Source organism: Trichosurus vulpecula, chromosome 6 (assembly GCF_011100635.1).
Source record: "Trichosurus vulpecula isolate mTriVul1 chromosome 6, mTriVul1.pri, whole genome shotgun sequence".
NCBI classification, from domain to species: Eukaryota; Metazoa; Chordata; class Mammalia; order Diprotodontia; family Phalangeridae; genus Trichosurus; species Trichosurus vulpecula.
In genome coordinates, this window is record NC_050578.1 from 185,993,514 (window position 1) to 186,014,715 (window position 21,202).

The window sequence follows — 21,202 nt, forward strand, 5'->3', positions numbered from 1 at the left end:
AATGGACTTTAGAGGCCATCTAGTTTATTTTTTTTTTCATTTTATAGATAAGGAAACTGAAGCACCAAGATATTAAAGCCTTTCCCAGGATCACATAGTCAGTGGCTGAGGCAGGATTTGAACCCAGGGTCTTCCCGACTCCAAGTACAGTACCTTATCCACCATTTGATATCCAGGACATGAAACCAGGGAGTATTTTTGTATCACTTTTCATAAAATTCAGTGCTATGATCACAAAAGGCATGTTGTGCTAAAATTCCATAGAGTCTTCAGGTTAGTCTGGAGAAGAAGATCATGCTTATTGTTATACAGCAGCTAACACATATTATTGTTTGTCTTTCATCGGCAAAGAGGACCACGACATCAGGGAGCCGATGTCATGATATGCAAGTGAATTGGATTTAAGTAAGGGAGGGCTATGCGAAACCTCACTTTCTCCAGAGCCATCTGGGTCCAGTGGCAAAATATAGATCCGGATGACTGGAGGCGGCCCAGGATGCAGTGGGAGACCTTGGATTTTTCAAATTAAGTCTTTAACAGGTCTCAGCTTGACTGAGGCAATGCCCATTCAGTGACTAAGGCTAGGTAAGAAATGAGGCAGAGAATGCCTCAAAAAAAAAGAATCTGTCTGGAAGGGAAAGACTCTCAAGGTTTCTGGCCGAAAAAGAAACAATTGCCACTTACATTCACTCTGAGCCAATCAGGGCCCAAACAATTGTGAAGTAGAGCTTGGGCTAAAACCTATTGTTGGCCAATCAACGAGAGTCTGAATGATTTGGGTTTAAGGCATGGTCCTTAAGAAAGATATCTAGTCCATAAACCTCAAAATATCTTGAGAAGTTTCAGGGATCAAAATTCAAAATTTATGTGGGCAGAGGGAAGGGAAGGGACAAAAGGGAGAGAGAGAGAGAGAGAGAGAGACAGAGAGAGAGAGAAAGAGAGAGAAAGAGAGACAGGAGGGAAAGAAGGAAGGAAGGAAAGAAGGAAGGAAGGAAGGAAGGAAGGAAGGAAGGAAGGAAGAGCAAGAGTGCATGAGAGAGAAAGAAAGAAACCAGACTGCCCAACTGCCCAGTTTCACTTGAGTCCCCAGTGGGGCAACTCCTAGTACTACTCACAGAATCAAACTAATACCTAGGAAAGACCTTAGCTTAAAAAGGCCAAGTTCTCCCACTATATCCAGCGCTATCTCCAGTCATCCTGATCTATATCTTGCCACTGGACCCAGATGATCCCAGAGGGGAAATGAGGCTGGTGATTTTGCATAGCTCTCCCTCCTTTAAATCCAATTCACTTGCATGTCATGTGTCATCTCCCTGGTGTCATGGTCCTTTTTGAGAACAAAGGACAAATAACAATCTGACACATTAAACACTAAATAAATGCTTGTTTCCCTCATTAGTGAAGAATCAATGATTCCTAGATATCAAAATTCCAATTTGATTATAACCGCTTAACATAGCTTGCCAGCACAAGTCCTTGAATGCGAATGGATTCCAAGAATTTTTAGAGAAATATTTTCTTTGGGTTCTTTTTTTCTGATCTCATGTCTTTTTGTTTTTTTTTTTTAAGATTTACATTCCTTTGTTGAAGAACTTAATAAATACATATATCCTCTACTGAAGTCCTGCTATAATGGCTTAACATATCATGGAAATGATTCTGGGTCTTTTGATGTAGCTCTCTAGGCTAAGTCAGCTTTCTTCCAGGAATGGGGTTTGTATTATATCTGCATGCTTTCTTCTTTGGCCTTGCAAAAAAAAAAAAAAAAACCACCCATAAATTCTGCCCCTCCCCTTGCCCAATCTCAGCACAGTTTATAGATGTTACTCCTAGTGGCTTGCCATGGATGGGACCTTATTAAGAGGGCAGAGTTCCTTCAAAAGAGAACTCTTCTCTCCTCATTAATAAGCTGTGTCTAGGGGGTGCCCTTGTTTTCTTACAGGGTTCCAGGCTATGTCTTTTTTCTTCTACTTTTTCTAAACCCTGAATGATTGTGCTATTGGGGTAATAACCATAGTCATGACAGATAACTTCTTTATTGGGGAAAGACGAGTAACAATGGCTGCAGCACTGATATCATACTTAAAACCTGAGAGAGAGAAGAAAAAAAAAGGTGATGGTGGATATTACATAACACTTGTCCATAAAGCTGATGATTCATCATTCCCTGAGAGTTCTGCAGAGATAATACATTCATTGTGTCATGGCCACCAAATCTTCCCCGGTTTAATAGCTGCTGCAGACCCGTGGTACAGTAGAAGGCTCTGAATTAAGATGATTCAGTGGGTTCCAATTCATCCTAAATAAGTGGCTGTCTAGATAAATGAAGTCCATCAAATTGCAATGAATACCGTCTAACAACCTTGCTGGGATTGGATGCCCCTGGGACATGGACCATGGCTTACTGCGCTATGCAGCAATTCCCATACTGGGGCTTTGCAGCTGGCATTAAATAATAACAATATGACAGAATATTTGCCCGGAGTCATTTTTTTAAAGCAGCAAAGTTAATGCTTTAACTGCATCAATTAAGTCACTTAAATTCAATGAAGTAATGAAAAAGCACCCTTGTGAAATGCAGCCTTTTTTTTTAAGGTACAAACAAAAGAAAAAACCCTCATTTCTAATCATATTTCTCTCATTCAATTCATGATGTTAAACAACAAGAACAAACAACAACCCCAAAAAGCAACCAGTAACTTTGACTTGGCCTTGATTGCCAAATAGGTACTCCTGAAGTACAGTTCTGACTATGTCACTCCCTTTCTCAACAAGCTCCAGTGGTTCCTTGTTGTCTCTATGATCAAAAACTCAACTCCTATGTTGAATTTTCATGCCCTTTGAAACCATTTTACCTTTCTACACTTGTTTTTCATCATTCCTTTTCATGTGCTCTACATTCCAGCCCAACAGACCCATTTATTCTTCTCAATATACAGTTTGCTATACTCTATCTCCCTGATTTTAGACAGTCTCTTTCCAATGCTTGTCTTACCTTCTCTTCTCGCCCATGTCTTTTAGAAACCCGATTTTTCAGATTTTTTTCTTTCTTTCTTCAAATCTTTCTTCAGATCACAGTTTAGGGGCCACCTCCTGCCTGAGACCTTTCCTGATCTTCTGCACCCTGGTCCTTTACCAAATTTAGTTATATTTCTTTGTATAGATTTTATATTTCCTTCTCTGTGTACATGTTATTTTCTTCCAACAGTATGTCAGAGAAGGGATTGTTTCATTTTTGGCTTTCTATTTGTATTTGTTGTGGTGGTAGTTTGGTCATTCTGTCATGTTCAACTCTTTGTGACCTCATTGGACAACATTTTGGACACCTTCTGACCTGAGGGGTTCATCTTCTAATTGGCATTTTAATACTGGTCATGAGAAACAATCTATGGGGTCTTCTTGGCAAAGATAATGGAGTGGTTTGCTATACCCTTCTCCAGTGGATCACCTGTTGTCAGAGCTCTCCACTATGACCTGCCTGTCTTGGGTAACCCTGAATACTATACCTTATAGTTCTCTTAAGCTACCAGGCCCCTTCACCATGACAAGGCAGTGATCCAGGAGGGGCTGGCCTTGTATGCCTAGGGTCTAACACATGATAGATGCTTGATAAATGTTTGTTGAATGAATGAGTGAAATGATTATTGCAATACTTAGTATCAATGAGATTTCCTCTGGTATTAAAAGATATCAATGGGTTACCCCAGTACCTTTTCCCTCAAACACATGGAAAAGACTTAGGACATAGAACCATTCCAAGCAAAGATTCTGCACTTCAGAAATAACAAATACCTTTGGTGGGGACAGAGTTGGGGTTGAGGGGGTCAAGGAAACTGCCTAGCTGCCACCTAGTCCTATGCCTGCCCAATAAGTGTAGGCTGGAGATCAACTACACCCCCAACGCATAGGACCCTTTACTCTGGGTAATCCACTACATCCCTGGTGCCACACTCTCCTGTGAGGCAGTAGGTTTCCAACTCAACACTAGATTTCAACATTATTAGTATTCCTGTGAACGATTAGGATGTCGCTACTAAATCTTTCCATGTCCTGGCTCCTCTTCCAGCAAACAAGAGAATTACCATTATTGGTATTTATTTCTGAGGTGAGGGCCAATCTTACCCAGTTTGCTCTGGGCATGGTGGTTATGGGCACATATGTGGGCTCCCTCTCCTTCTGAACTGTTGCCCAGCTGCCAGCTATTCAGTAGCACAGGGGTCCTAGGGATAGCTCTAAGAAGGACGTCTGATAGCCCAAGCAGAAAGCAGAAATCTTGTCATTTAGTAGCTTGCTTTCCTTGCTTCCTGGTCATATATCGCCTGCCCTCTAAGATGTTAAAGCCTCATTTGACCAAGATTCGATTTGTATCTGTTTACTCCTTTGACTGGGAAAATCACAGGCTTTAGTTTTGCAACTTTAAAACTTCAAAATGTCTCTTATTTCAGAAAGAAAAGCTCTGTATAGATCAAGATTATCATAACAGCTCTTTTTATAGTAGCCAGAAAGTGGTGAAAAAGTAGATGCCCACGAATTTGGAAATGACTGAACAAATTGTGATATATGAACATAACAGAAATAGCAAATAAAAGGAACTCAGAAAAAAGACAAACAAACTGGTGAAGGCATGTAAATTGACGTGGAATGAGGTAAGCAGAACCAAGAAAATACATAATATGAATGAAAAGAACACTAAAGTGAAGGCATCAGTAAAACATTTTAAAGAAAGAAATAGCTATGATTTGATCAATGTAGGTATTCCCTCCACCAACAAAATCATAACTCTTCCACATCTTAGTGGATGGTTTCATGAGTTAATAATCTATATGAAATATTCATTGCCTAGTAGCCAACTTTCTGGCACTGAGCCTCTATGAATTTAGCCAGGACAGTTCTCGGATGATATCTCATTGCCAGGATTATAACTGAAGCCAGGTTGGTCAGAACTGCCAAAGCTCATCTCTATTGGCATGGCCTTTTCTTAACCCTGGGTCACTCCCAAGCCCTCCTGAGTCTGTGAAGCAGGATTTGAGTGGTCTCTACATTGCTTTAACAGGTAGGAGAGTGGTCATCTTGTACTTATTTTGGTACAAGGGAGAGACAATGTGGTGCTTTGGGAAAAGCATGGGGTTTGGAGTTCGGGGAGTCAGTGGATCTTGGTTCAAATCCTGACTTGCTACTATAGGAAAGTCACTTATCCATCATGGGCCTCAGTTTCCTCGGTGTAGAAAATGGAAGGTATGGATGCAGTGTTCCCTAAGGCTCTTTCCAATGCTGAATCTATAACACTATGACCTTGATCATCTCCAGTCAAAATAGCAGTAGATAGTTTCTTCCTGGATTGGCAGAGCACGGAAAAGTAATAACTGAAAAAGCACATGCAAGAATTTAGAGATAACCTCCAGTGTCTGTCGATCATTATAATCAAGCTGTGACTCCCAGGAAATTGGCAACACCTTTTTCTCAGGGACTCTTTGAGTGGGTTTTCTTTGGCTCGCTGAGTAAAGGAAGATTGGTTTGGAGTGTTGGGCTAGAGTCAGAAAGACCTGGGTGATAATCACAAGTGAAATTTACTAGTTGTGTAACCTTGGGAAATTACTTAACTGCTATGTGTCAGAGAAGTTTTATCTGCTTGGTAGTAGAAGGGTTGTGATCTGTGTTGGTGGAGGGAGTTCCCACCTGGGAGTTCCTTTGCTGATGAAAGCATAGATCCTCCCTGTATCGATCTTGTAGAAAAGCTCATAGACTCATAAAACTGGAAGAGGCCTTAGGAATTATCTAACCCAAACATTGATCTCATAGGTAATGAAACCTAGGCCCAGAGGGGTCATAACTCTTATTCATGCTGCTAGTTAGTGACAGATCTTTAACTCAAGTCTCTCATTGTTTAGGTTTTGATGGCTTAGAATGAGTGTAAATAGCCATTGTTTTCTGTTCTGCCCATAAACTTTGAGGGTCTTCTCCTCCCAGATTGATATTTTTTCTGATGGTAAATTAGGCTCTCTTTTGTCTCAGTTCCTGCCTAGCTCTTAGTCATTGGATGGGTGTTGCCTCAGACAAACTGAGAACTGGGAAAGGACCTTGATTTAGAAAGGCCAAGGTCATTTACTGCATCCTGGGCCATTGCCAGTCACCTTGACTTTTGTCTTGCCATTAGACTTTGATGACTCTGGAAGAGAGAGGGAGAGTGACAATATTGTGTAGCTCTGCCTCACTTAAATCTGATTCACTACCCTGAACATACCCAAGTGAGTTTTTTTCCAGCCAGGTCTCACCTTGGTCCCTCCCTTGACCTCCCCAGCTAGGGTCTTTAGGTGTTCCAGGGTTAAAAGTTGATTTAAGGGCACTGTTTTTTTGTTGTTGTTGTTTGAAGTCATTTTGTAGTGTGTTTTTTTTTCTAGCCACTGGAACTGCCAAATACAGCTCTGCCAGGTTATCACCTAGATTGGGATGCCTTGCCTCTTCTGTGACCAATGTGTCCAAGAGGATTCTGTCCATTTCTTGGATCATACATTTTAGCAAAATACCTAAAATCCCACACCATCCCTGTGTGTATGTGTGCGTGTCGTGGGGGTGGTGATATAGGCTGAGATATGGTGGTATAATCTTCCTTCAGAGAATCCAGTGTGAAAACTTCCTGAATAGAAATAGATTATGACCTCCCCTAGTGGCCCACGTTCTAGCGATGAGCCTCTGGGAGCCCACTGAACCTGGTGCTGGGATAACAGTCCATTCCTGGATTCATACCTAAAGCTTTTCCAGCTTCCTGCCGGAGCTTATGCCCCATTGTCAAAGCCATTAAGACCCCAGGGTCACCTCAACATCATTATTAGGCAACAGTGGAGGGCCTAATCATGTACTATTAACATCACTTGGAGCCAAAGTGATGGACGGTGCACAGGTAACATGCTAACATGCAGACACTGAATGTCTTTTTCTCCCTTTCCCCAGTATTTCCTTCCACTCTCTTTGCAAGGAGACCTGTGAGTTTAAGGCTCCCTTGACTCTCACGCAGAGTGCTTTCAAGCAGGCCACTCCCTGCCTACCTGACAGAAACAGAAATAGAACACTTTGAAAGTCACCATGACTGTCAATATCAGAGAGACATCAAATGCTGTCACTCGGCCAGAAGGCTGGTTTGGAGGAATCATGCAAATGCATTATGACAGACAATCATCTGCAGTGGTGACATTAAAGATGAAAGACAAGGGCTTGTGCAAACCCCAGAGCCATTAGCTAGAATCCCGGGACCAGGTGGCTAAAGAATTCACCACCAAGTCCAATATGCTCTCGGTACTGCATGGCAGAGGGCCCTCTGCATGTATGGGCTCTTTTCATTCAGGGAGGAGCATGTGCTTGCTTAGAGCTTGGCATTCTGGAGCTTGCTGGCCATGTTGTCTTCTCAGTGTGGATTGGATGAGAGAAGTGAGAAAGCAAACAGCAGATTCTTGGCAGCTGAAGATAGGCAGGCAGCTGAAATAAGTAGATGAGAAGACCTGTCAGGGGACTGTGGGGAAAGCCATGCATCTCTTGTGAGATCTTTGCTGCCTCTCTCAAGCATCAGCCTGCTCTTTGCCAATGTTGCATCAAAGCGCCAAGGGCGGGATGGAACTCCACGTATGGAAGAGAGATCAAGAGATTGTCTTATCTATCTCTCTGTGTGTTGGTGGAGGGAATTAAATCAATTCAATAAATATACATTAAGCCAAGAGAGGCAGTAGGACTTGATAGAGAAAGGGTCAGACATGAAGCCAAGAAGACCTGTGTTCAATTCCTACTTCTAACACTAGCTGTGGGTAAGTCCTTTATTAGCATCCCTACCCAAGTGTCTAACATTGTAAGATACAGATGGTGGAGGAAATTTTTCATCGAAAATTCCCTAAACTGATGAAACAACAGGTCCAGACTAAAAACTCAAATCCCAAAGATTTTTAATTTACTATAATGGAAGAGGGAGAGTTAGGAAACCTAGCTTCTGGTCCTGGATGTGCCACTTGTCAACTATGTGACCTCAGACAAGTCACTTGACCTTCTCTAGGTTTCCTACCAAAAATGAAATGGTTTTACTATCAGGTATTCTTCACCTAGGGTCTGTGAACACAACTTTTTAGATATATTTTGACAACTGAATTTCAATATAATTGGTTTTGTTTCTAATACTACGTATTTTATATTATACATTTACAAACATTATTCTGAAAAGGGTTCCATAGGAACCAACACACTGCCAAAGGGTTCTTTCTGTGACACCAAAAAAAAAGAATTGTTTGCTTTTTGGAGGCAATTGGGATTAAGTGACTAGCCCATAGTAAGTGTTTAGGGTTGGATTTGAACTCAGATATTCCTGAATCCAGGGCTGGTGCTCTATCTACTGCCCTGCCTAGCTACCCTAACACCAAAAACTAGATCTTTGGACTAGATGAACTTTCATCTCTAACTTTGATGATTCTAATGCTTTCCAAGTTTTTGAAGTGGTATTGGGTCTCCATTCCATGCCACCACCCCACCCCACTCCGCATAAAAAGAAAATAGATTGGATAAGGTCCTACTGAGTTTAGCTTTCCCTTCAAGTCATCAAGCAATTATTAAGCACTTAATAATAATGGTAACAACAGTTAGCATTTATATAGTGCTCTCAGATGCAAAGCACTTTGCAAATATTATCTCATTTTATCCTTGTAGCAGCCCTGAGAGGTAGGTGTTCTCTTTATTCTCCTTTTACAGATGGGGAATCTGTTCTGGCAAGAAACTTTGAGGTTCTTCCCCTCCCAGATTGATATTTTTGTAATTGGGCAATCTTTTGTCTCCTTTCTTGCCTAGCCCTCAGTCATTGAATGGGTGTTGCCTCAGGCAAACTGAGAACTGGGAAAGGACCTTGATTTAGAAAGGCCAAGGTCATTTACTGCATCCTGGACCATTGCTAGTCACCTTGACTTTTGTCTTGCCATTAGAGTTTGATGACTCTGGAAGAGAGAGGGAGGCTGACAATTTTGTATAGCTCTGCCTCGCTTAAATCCAATTCATTTGCAAGTCAAGGTTTTTCCTAACTAATGAGTGGACATGCTTTCTAATGCCCAGGGCTGTAACTTGGGCAGGCCAGAGTCGGGGTGCTCTAGGAATTAGAGGATACCAACAACAAAATGAATAATTGAATGGAGTGCCTAGTTCACAAAAATAGTTAAAATGGGAACCTAAAAGATAAAAGATAAAATGGGAACCTAAAAAACTGAGACAGAAAGAATTTAAGTGACCTGCCTAGAGTCACCAAACTAGTTAGTGTATGAAGCCATATTTGAACTAAGGCCTTCCTGACTCTTAAGTCCAGTGTTCTACCCAGTTTCTAGGTGCTATACTAAGTTCTGGAAACAAGAAAAGGGCAAAAACCCCACAAACAAACAAAGACTGAACTTAGTCCCTGCTCTCAATGAACTTACAGTCTAATGATTGAAACAATAAATATATGACTTTTTATAAATAAATGATAGATAGATGTAGATATAGATAAAATGCATATGAGATAATTATAGATGGAAGATTCTAGCATTAAGGGGCATCAGGAATAATGGCTTCTTAAAGAGAGGTAGAATTTTACCTGAGAAGGGAAGAAAGCCAGGGAAGAAAGGAGGTTGAAAAAAGGAGGGACAACATTTCCAGCCTAGAGTGTCTTGTGCAAGGTATAGCAAAGAGGTCAGTGTTACTGAATCACAGAGCATAAGATGGAGAAGGGGGCAGGGGAAGTAAGTATAAGAAGACTGAAAAGCTAAGAAGAGGCCAGATTATGAAGGGTTTTCAAAGCCAAAAAGAGGATTTTATCTCACCAATATCTTCCCACGGGAATACTTTTAGGAGCAATTTTTTTGGGGATTTCTAATAGCCTTTTAATGGCCACTGGCCCAACTGTACTAACTGTTGAGCAATAGACATTAGTCATTTTTCTTGCTTGACAGGGGACAAGTCAGGCTAAAGCCATCTATGGGTCTAAGGCATCAGAAACAAAATGAGGACTATTGAAGTAAGAGGAAACTGATTGAACTTTGTGCAGAACTAAATCTCACCTTGCCATCGTGCCAATCCTTTAATTCCCACCCATTGCCAAGCAATCCCACACTTACTCTAAACCAATATTCAACAACAGTGATCTATGGGGAGATCCTTAAGTATCTGTACACCATGATGCATTAGCCTAATTAATTAAAAACTGGCTTATAATTAAGAAAACAAATGAACAAAGAAAATTTCATGATGCAGTACCCTTGATTTGCTGTCACTTTTCTATTCTTTGTCTTTGTTTTTTTTTTCCTTGCTCACTTGCTAATTCTCAAAATTCAATAATCTACATTGGGTCCCCCAGTCATTAGTATGAATTAGCAAGGCTCCACAGTAATTCACCAGAGACCGAGTTTTGATAAATGGAGAAAGGATTTTAAAGGCGATCATTGCAGGAAAGCCAAAATGCTGGAAGAGCTATGCTCCCCAGGTTGTTCAGTATTCCTTTTCTGGGCATCCCTTCCCCATCTCTTCCCACTTCAGAAATTGAAAAGAGAAGAAAATAATCAAGAGAGTCTTTGCAAAAGTTAAACCCAGACTTAATTAATACCTGAGTTATGCAGATTAGCATAAGGACTTGAGATACGATCATGGTAATAATTGCATTGGCTGTTTATTTTCTTTTCATTTGCTTATACAGAATGAAATGGAAGATGAAGTCTGGAGACTCACACAAATATAAATTAAAATAATGGCTTTCATGGATGATTTTACATAAAAGAATCAGACACCTGAAGTGAATAACATTTAGTCACCAACACCATCAGTGAGTCACCCATATTGGAAAGGAGCAAGCATGGTGAAAAGATCTCAACTGGAAGCCAGGGAAGCTTGGATTCAAACCTTTCTTGTGACCTTTATGATCTGTACGGCCTTAGGTAAGTCATTTAACCTCTTTGTGCTTCATACAATGCCCAGAGTTATCTTTGAAGTAGAGATGGGTCTCAGCCTTCATCAATAAACAGTAGTCACTCACCAAGAATTTCCCATGATGATGAAATCACAATTCTTTTACCATTTATTTAGACACTAAGACTGATTACAAACAGTAGGTTTCCAAAAATTTTGGGAAGCATTTATGATTCAAAAGGAATATTCTTGACCAGAGATTCTGATGCCATAGGATCATAGATTTACAACTAAAAGGGTCTGTATAGGTCAAATCCAACTCCTTACTTTTAAAATTATTATTTTGACCCTCTCCTCAAATTGATCCATCATCATATGTAGAACAGGTGTTCTAGTGAGTAAAATGGAGAAATTCTTCTTTGGAGGAATATGTTCCCCATAGCCTTACCTGGAACCAAGATGTCTCCATTTAGCACCCTGAGCAAAGTAATTTGTCTTACATACAAAACACAACTCTTGAAAGCAGTGTTGGAACTAGACATACCGGCCCACAAGGAAAATTTTTAGAAAGACTCCCATGACATTGAAACACACTCTTTTCCAGATGCTGCTACAATGCAACTGTATATGTCCACCAGGAAGTTGGAAGGAACAGACTCTATACTTCTAACTAGATTGTTCTGCGTATCACTTGCTATTTTCCCTGTAAAGACAAGATCTACCACAACAAGCTGGGGAACTGATCTTTTGCAAGTAGGCACCTCCTTAGTTTAGAGGGTTTAGCTTAAAAGGGTCTTATACTTGTAGTGTTTAAGGAGCCTTAATGCTCTCTCAGAACCTTCCCCATAACTCTGTTGAAGAAACGGAAAATTTTTAGCAGGCAACCAAATTAATATGACTTCTAGACTCTAGACTACCAGGGATTGTCAATACCCACAAGGCTATTTTGTTTTTCCTACCTCACAAGATATTTTGAAATATCCTTTCACTGATGTTTCCCTCAACCTTTGGCACATTATCTTAACAGTTCTGCACGAAAGCGTGTCATGCCTAATGTTACTAATGGCTTTCATGAAAAAACTATATTAGGGAAAATTGTGTTAGGAGGGTGGTAGATAGGTGGGAGTTAATTTTACAGGGAAAAGGTTTGAGCACACCCAGAATATAATATGGTATATGACATGACATGACATGACATGACATAACATGACATGACACAACACAACACAACACAACATAGCATAATTAATATAATGTAATGTAATGTAACATATAATGCAATGTGGCAATGGTAAGCTGACCGACATGACAAGAAAAAGCTCAAAGCTAGCTTAGATTACTGCTAGCCATCTGGTTAGTATCATGGCCAGTTAGCCAAATAATATTACAATGGGATTTGGTGACTTTGCAGTGAGGGTTAGGTATGGTGCATCAATGATTTAGCTTTAAAACAGTATTGTTAGGGAAAGTTACATGGGGTATGTGCCTACAATGACTTCTTTGGTGAGGGCTGGTATGCCACCTAACTTGACCAAGCAATCTTATCAAAAATGGTTTATGTTGCCAGGGGCCTGTGTCTAGTGTTGTGAGAATTAGCGAAATAATTTATTGACTTATACAATAAACCTTACAACTTTTGACATTTTAAATTAACTTTTAATATGCAACATGTGCTTTTTTCTGCAGCCACTTATTTTACATTTTTTGTCATTGATTTTACATGATTTTTTTAACATATTCTTTAATTCTCTTCCTTGAAATCACACTTTTATCGCATTGGATATTAAGCATGACTTTGACAAACAGTTTATTTTTCTAAGTCAAGCATTGATTCCAGCCCATAGATTTTCAGTAGTGTTTAAGTCAAGTAAATTCTCAGGCCATTCAAGCTTGGTTTTCTCCATCTCTTAGATAAATTTCTTAACCTTTCATGATGTACAGCACGGTATAAGTTTGTTGCGCAGTATTCCCTCTCCACTTGGGAATTTCTATAATTCTAGAACAATTATGCTTCTTAGTATATTGATACATTTATTATAGTTCATCATTCATTCCATGGGAATGAGATATCCAGGAACAGTGGAAGAGATCAATCTCTTCAACTTTTTTTCTTTTCCAGTAAATATTTTAGTCCAATAAAGCTGCCCAGATCTTAACAGCTCATCTGGATTTTTTCTGACAATGGTTTTGAGATAACCTAGTAAGAAAGAATGAGTTTTATTAGTTAAAATTACCTTTTCAATTGTCATTAATCTGCTTTTTATATTGTCTTGCCCATAATGAGCATTTTTTTCCCACAGCAACAATTAGCTTCTGATTTTTTTAAACTGGTCTTCTCGATTTTCTTTCAACTTTAGGAAATCTATTCCATACTGTATAGGAATTAATAACACCCCATGTAACTGTTGAAGGTCTTTTCATCTTTTCTGAGGATGGATCAGGCTGTTTTCTAGCAATAGTCTGTCAGTCCTTGGTTTTGCTCTTTCTCACACTTTGCTTTGCACTTTGGTGTGACCAGTCTTGCTGAGTGATCCTTGATATGCCACCAACAGTCACTACAATATCTCTAATTGTCACTGAAGTGTGCTCTTTATGAGCTACAACTTTTGCGTATTTCCTTGAAGAAATATACATTCTTTAAAAACTACAGAGTTAAAAATAAAACAAAAGAGAACAATAAAATACATATGCATGGCAGGAAATCTATTGCTAAACTGACAGAGAACTAATTAAAGTTGGGGGAACCATCTCAGTCTGGTTTTATGTGGTTAAAGTCAGAAGTCTTAAAGCAGCCTAATGTTAATAAAAGAAAGATGCCTAAATGACCATTGCTGTCACAAAATAAAACTATATCTAGATGATTGCTTATTCCAAATAATTCAGATGCCACTGTAGTACCGGGACTGTTAGATAAGAGTTACTAGGGAGCTTCGATCCAGTTTATATGTGGTGGTCATTACCTCATAATATACTGTCAGTATTTTGTTTGGTTCCCCTGTTGCCTCAGCACTATCTCTGCATGCTGCTTTGATTTTGTCTGCTTTGTGCTATAAAAGGTTGCCCTCATAACCAAGCTATCTAGCTGCATAACTGAGTCCCAGCGCTATTGAATCCTCAATGACATGTTAAAAGGTATATTCCTATTAGGTTTGCCTAGGACTAGTTGATGCCTTTGTGAGCAAAGTCAAGCTCACTGTTTGAGCAATACTGCTGTGGAATCTAATCAAAACTTTGCCAGGCTCTTCCCCAGTTCAGCCAGGCGACAGTGTTTGAATGGCAGATAAAGCCCCAGTCCGTTATCTGCATAGCAGCACTTAAATGGCATGCGTGGACATGCATTCCAATCTGAAAACTCTTGGTTGTTCGTGACATTAAAAATGCATTTTCTGACATGCTTTGACCCTTGACTAAAAGAGGTCCAAGTTTTGAACTACTTCCTGAAAGATCAACTTTAACTTTGGGGGTTGGAGGGGGAAAAAAAACAACACCTGTGTGGAAAAGCTGGTACGTGTGTCACATCCAAGGTTGGAGCCATCCTAAACTGCAGGGCTGTTAAATTCGGAAAATCAGGACTTGTAAGGGAATGCCTTCTCTGCTGATTGCCCTGTAACCATTGCAGCAGTAACAGGCTCCAGACACCACTAGAATAGCAGATATCTGTGTGTGACTACAGAGGAATATATAAGAAAGAAAGAGACAGATGGTATACTTAGGTACACTTAAGTCTGATTGCATGAGTTGATAATGAATGTTTAAATATGGTACTCCCATAAAATCAGATACCTGTAGATAATGCTGGAACAAGTCCAGACTTACTAGGAGGGAGAAAAAAAAAAGAAAGGAGACTCTGGAATTCAGTCTTGGCCAACATTATGATTATGTGTTTATTTACATGAGAGTTTTCATAACCTTTTCATAGTTTATGAAAATACAATCAGTAATATTAGGCTTTTAGAGTTGAAAGAGACCTTGAAGATTATCTAGTTAAAACATTCCTCTTATAGATTAGGAAACTGAGGACTTGAGAAGCGAAGTGACTTACTCAAAGAATGAAGGTCATTGCCTTTTGTTGCCAGGTCATTGTCTTTCTACTGTACCATGCCATCTCTCCACCATGATGCTAAAAATGATGCCTTAACTAGGAATTTTTATACTGGGGGAAATGCCACAGACTGTGCCTCAGGGGAAGAAGTATAAATTGTTCCCCACCTCAGCTCAAGGCAGGAGGTTGATGTTGCTTTGTTAGGAAGGACAGAAACCCCAAGATACTGGCATAAGAACATTTCTGTGGGGGGATGGTGGAGGGAAGATTGAAGAAAACAGGGAGATCAGGGCAAGGTGAGAGAGCAACTCAACCCAACCTGCTATCTGGTAACTTCCTATTTTATCTGATTTTCTCTTTTTTGTAACTACAGTAAGTGTTAAGCTAAATTATTTTCTATGCTGCTAAGAACTGCAAGTGCTATTAGCACCCCCTAAATTTGGCACCCTAGTGCAAAGCTCTGATTACCCTGCCCTAGTTATGGCTTTGCCAAAAACTATAATTTAGATCAGGAGTTTTTTGGGGTTTGTTTTTTTAGCCTGGGGCATGTGAACTTTAAAAAAAATGATAATTATATTTCAAAATAATTGGTTTTCTTTGAAATCAAATTTATCATATTTCATTTACCTGAAAGTTATTTTTTCTCTGGGAAAGGGTCCATAGGCTTCACCAGACTGCCAGAGGGGTCCATTCCCCCAAAAAAGACTCCTGACTTAGACAAATTCTACCACTGGTACAAAAAAAGTGAAAATGAAGGTTTTTTTTTTAAATCCTCCATAAAAAAGACAGAGGTCTGTTCATACAAGCCAAGTGAAAAGATGGTTAAACAAAAACAAAGACAAAGTTTAATTTATACGGTGCTTAACAATGAGCATACATTGACTATAGATTTGCTTCCGTAAAGAGAAAAAAGCATTTTGGCCTTTAAATGTGAATGAAAGGTAGCTTCTGCAACTTTCACTCAACTTTACTGGATGAAGCCAATTTTCAGACCTTCCTGGCATATGCTGGAACTGCCTTAGTCCTAGCCACCAACTGTCTCAGCTAGATTTTCAGTTTTCCTGTTGAGACTTCTAAGAGAAAAGGGCTTGCAATTGTCTCCAGATCTGCCACCAAAGGGATGATCTTGGGACCGACAACCTCACACTTCAGATGGCTATAGGGATGATGAAGGAACAGAAAGGAGGTAATCTAAATCTGAAGTACATGCTCCATGTAGAAAGGAGACATCGATCAGAAGCTGTAAATAAATTGGATCTGGCACTTTAAGTGCCTTAAATGTTGGAAGTTAAACCTCAAATTGCATCCTTCTTCTTGAAGGGAGCATGTGAGTCTCCCATTGAAGAGAGTGGTAGCATAATCAAAATGAGTGATATTGCTGGTTGCTGAAGAGCCTTCTCCACCTTAGTCAGAGTCACAGTTCCCACTCTAGGGAGCATTCAAAGTCCACAAGCTTACTTATGAGGAGCAAAAGTCTGGGTGGAGAAAGATGTTCCTTATTTGAAAAGCAACAAATACTGACAGCTAGGGGGTAACTCTGGGGTATTGGCTGAACTACTGGCCAATCACCATCTGAAGTTTTAGTGTATTTGCTGCTATTGCTGCTGTTACCAGGGCAGAGAGTACTTTTGAAAACTTGACACCTTATATTCAGTGTTCCAGGAAATAAACTGAAAAAGAGATTTGTGGATATATTTTTTCTGAAAGGAAGAAAAGAAAGAAATAGGAATTAAAGAAGAAGGGAAGAAAAAAAGAAAGAAAGAAAGGCAAGAATAAAAAAAGAAGGCAGAAATAAGAAGAAAATAGAAAGAACCAGCAAATGGTTTCCATGTTGCCAAAAGACCTTGTGAGATAAGATTATTCTGATGAAATTAAATCTTTTACATTTAATTTACCCTCAAGGATGTTGGAAAAAGCATAACCAGAAGATAGCAAATATGAACATGAAACAGTGAGGACCAGGAAGATTCTGCCATTGAAATGACATCCCCATTGTCAAGCATAGTTTTCTAGAGGTTGTATTGGATACTACATTTAATTATGTAAAAAGAATACTGTACAACCCTAGGAAAGGTGATATATGTTGTCACCTGGAAAAACAAGAGAATGAGTAAGAGAACCAATGGAAGACCATTCCAATGAAATCTGGGCAATTTAAAGTAAATAACAATAGTGAGCATTTATGTAGTGCTTTAAGTTATAAAAAATTGTCTATGTTTGGTCTTCACAATGACCCTGTGAAGTAGGTGCTATTATTATCCCCATTTGACAGACAATGAAACTGAGGCTAGAAGAGGTTAAGTGACATATCTAAGGTCCACAGCTACTACATATCTGAAGCAGGATTGGATTTTAGGTCTTCCTGACTCAGAATACAGTGTTCTATTCCCTGCTCCCCCTAGTGCAGCAAGGATGTTGCGGTGGAGGGCAGGGTGGGATGGGAGGTGAGTTTGATGTTACTTAGCACATAGATGCTACACTTAAAATATCACCTTATATTAAGGTTATTTATGGACATGCTCTTCTGTTCTATTAGACTGTTAACTCCTTGAGGGTAGAAACTATAGCTGGGTCTATTCCCCACAGGACTGAGCACATACATAGTATGTGTTTAAGAAATATTTGAGGAAAGAGGGAAGGAAGAAAGGAAGGGAGGGAGGGAGAAATGAGGGAATGGAGAGATCAAGGAGGAAAAGGAAAATAAAAGGGACGGGAAAGAAGGAAAAGAAGGAAACAGAAGGAGAAGAGAGGAGGAAGGGGATGAAATGAAGGTAGAAGAGGAAGGAAGGAAAAATTAGATACATACATATATACATCATACATACGTACATACATTAACAGATACATACTGCCTTTGTTGATGTGGTATTCTTCTAGAATCTCTTCTCTGTGTGTGTGTGGGGGTACTCTTTCTAAAGTCAGCATATGCCTTGTGAGTAAAAAAAGACTGTCTGAATATAGGGAGCAATGTGTTTTTGAGAAAGGGCCTTGACTTAATTCAATAGATGCTTCTTAGGAATGCCTGTGTTCGGTAGGCTTTAACTGCTAACTTCCTCAGTGATAAGGGTGATCTGAAATCATGCATCAAGCCAGGATGAAACCCACAACTAAGTTCTTGGGGTTTTGAGGCTGAGCCTGGTGCTTAAGATATGTGAGAATACAGTAGCTCACCATGACTTCTATTACCCCTAAATGATAATAGTTCAGTACCAGAGAATCAAGTTGAGTCATCAGTTTCTGAAGAATTCAGTTGTCTGTATAACTCCAGCTTTGGTAGCCCTTTTTGAAAGTAAGCCATCAAATGATTCTTACTTTCCATCTACACTTTAGTTGAAGTGTCCTTGTGATGGCCCATCTCCCTGTGCCATTACTGTCATGTTTGACTTTCCCTTGCTTAGACACCACTGTCAACCTGGATAAAGCTGAAAACCCTATGATGCTTCCACTGGGCAATATGACTACAAGGAGCCATGCAACTCCAAGCCATGAGGTATTTAGGGAGGACACAAAGAAGCTTTCCCTTGGAAATGCATCAGCTGGCTTGGCTATCTGTCCTATTCAAATTGTGTCCGTAAATAGAGTAGCTTAGAACAGCTCTTCCCTAGGCTGTAAAATCTTAACTAGGTGGATTGTGTAATAGTGAAAAGTAACTCTGATGTTCTGAGGAAATGTACATCCCTTGGCCCAAAGTGCCTCCCTTGTCCTTGTCTCTCTGATGGAATTGTTAAAAGACAACCTCCTGGTGTTTTGAACAACCATTCTCTTTATGGAGAAACATTATTCCTACAGTATGTTTGGCTCCCATGGTTGCTTTCTCATTTTATCCTATCTAAAAATCCTTCTTGCACATACTGGGTGGCCTTGTGGACATTGTCCTGGGTGTTTGGATTAATTAACCATGTTGGCCTTGTACATTATGAGGCACTGGTTGCTGGTGATCTTGTACTCCATCATGTCTGCCTTGCTCCCTTGTTTCCTTTCATATGACCTACCAGTGATCTGCTTTGCCCAACTTCTATTCAAACTATTCAGTGTTGTTTTCTTTTTTCTTAAGAATTTGAATAAGACATTTGAGCTATTTATCATGGAGTCACAGGATTGTTTTGCATAAACAATCCCCTGACCTCCTCAGACTCCTTCCCCAGCTAGCCCCTCCATCAATGCATAGAGCGGCCTATGGCATATGGTTCCAACCACAATATTACAATTCACTGCCTACAGAGATTCTCCGGGTCAACTTGGAGAGACAGTAATTACTCCTTGCGTTGAAGGAGCTATTTTTGGCAGAGGGGGCTTATATAATTTATGGCTCTCACTCCAATGTTTTTTAAAATGATACTCTAGAAAGCTGCAGTCTCGTTTGTTTAAGTATCACTTGCTTCTTATTTTTATAAGCACCTGATATCTAAAGACAAATTTAGTGCATTTTTAGGACGGCTCTGGATTCAAGACTTAATAATGACAGCTATCTGCTGGCCAAAGGGGTTTTCAGGCATCTATGAGAAAGAAGTCACATTTAAATTATTTATGATTTTGAAATCACATCCAGAAATCGTAAAGTAGCTTCAGCATTTGGATGTTATCAGAGAATCTGCATTTCAAGGAAAAGCATTTTCTTTCTGAGGCTTTGAAGATTGGTCCTTTCATTTTGAAGCAAAACACCATCTCATTTCAAGATATTAACACTCAGAAATGCCAGTCATTTGCACATCTTTATAATAGGTCCTTGCACATTCTACAAGACTTTCCGACTCCTAATAACTGTGCACATTGAAATTATAGGGGAAGAAGCTTAGTTGGGCTAATATGAGTGGGGAGAGAGAAGTTTTAAACATGTGCTCAGCTGATAGAAGACCTTATTTGAAGAACATTATAGCTAAATTGGAGAGAGCATAGGGCAACAGAAATGATAAATGGAAAGGAAAGGATTATAGAGCATATGAGAAGAGATTAAGAAAAATGGGGTTGTTTAGTTTTGAAAGAAGATGAGTCCAAGGTGAATTGATGGAGGTATTTGAGCTAGTTAAGGGCCACAATGCAATTAAGTTTGATCCCTTCCAAGGAACACCTTTAAGCAGAAATGTGTGAAAGGAGAATTAAAGATTGTTATTTTACAGAAAAGGGTGGTGATAAGCACAGAAAGGCTTTGTAAGCAGAGAGGTAAAATAATATAGTGTCAGCATGCTTGCAAGTATTTTTATTGGCTAATTGAAGACTCTGCCAGATGTGGGATTAAGCAATAACTAACCTGGGCTAGTCCTGTTAGGAACTCAAACTTGAATTCACAGGCGAGTTCCTTCCATTTACCAGTTACTACTAGAGATCGCATAACCCCACTCTTTGTTGGAGCCAGGAGATCTGGAACCAGGAGACCTGTATTTGAGTCTGTCAGTAACCAGTTCTGTGACTTTGGGCAAAGTCATTTCACTTCTTCCCCTTAGGTTTTTTATCTTCAAATGGTGACACCAATTGGTAGGTAGTGTGGTGAAGGGGAAGGGTGATAGCTTTGGGGGCAACTTCTGTGCCCTGGGCAAGTCTTCTAACTTCTCTGGGCCTCAGTCTTCTCATATGTAAAATGAGAAGATAAGATTAGCTGACTTCCAAAGCCCTTCCCTGCTCTCCATCTGATCCTATGGTCCAGTGATTTGCCCAGGCTTTTTAGGTGGGTGAGGGAGGAGGGGAAGGGAGAAAGCAGGAAATGGAGATGAAATAAGAGCCTGTGAAAGAGCTTGGGAAAATGATGAATTCGATAATATTAAATATTAGTGATATTTCATATTTATTGTATTAAAGTATCATTTCTTATTTACAAATATAAGATATTAGAGACAGTATAGCTAGTGGATAGTGAGCTGAACTCAGAACCAGGAAGATATGAATTTAAGGCCCGTCTGTAAAACAACCTGGCTATGTGACCTTTAAGTGTTCTCTCTAGACAATTTTGAAGCTATATGTTGTAGGAAGATACTAATCTACATTGGTGGAGACCATTCCTCACTGGGAAGTCCCCCGTGCCCAGCTCAGTCCCTATCCATACCCTATTATTTACTAAGGTCATTCCCCTCAACCCTCCTCCCCCAAATGTAATTAAACACATCAGCAATTATACAACCTTATCATCTCAGAGCTAGAAGTGACCTCAGAGGCCATTTATTCTAAACCAGGCTTGGCCAGTGGGCTGCTTACAGCCCTCAGGCTGCTTGGGGGCAGGCCAAAGGATTTCCAGCTCATGAAAAATATAAAGGAGAACATCCTTAGTATGTAGAG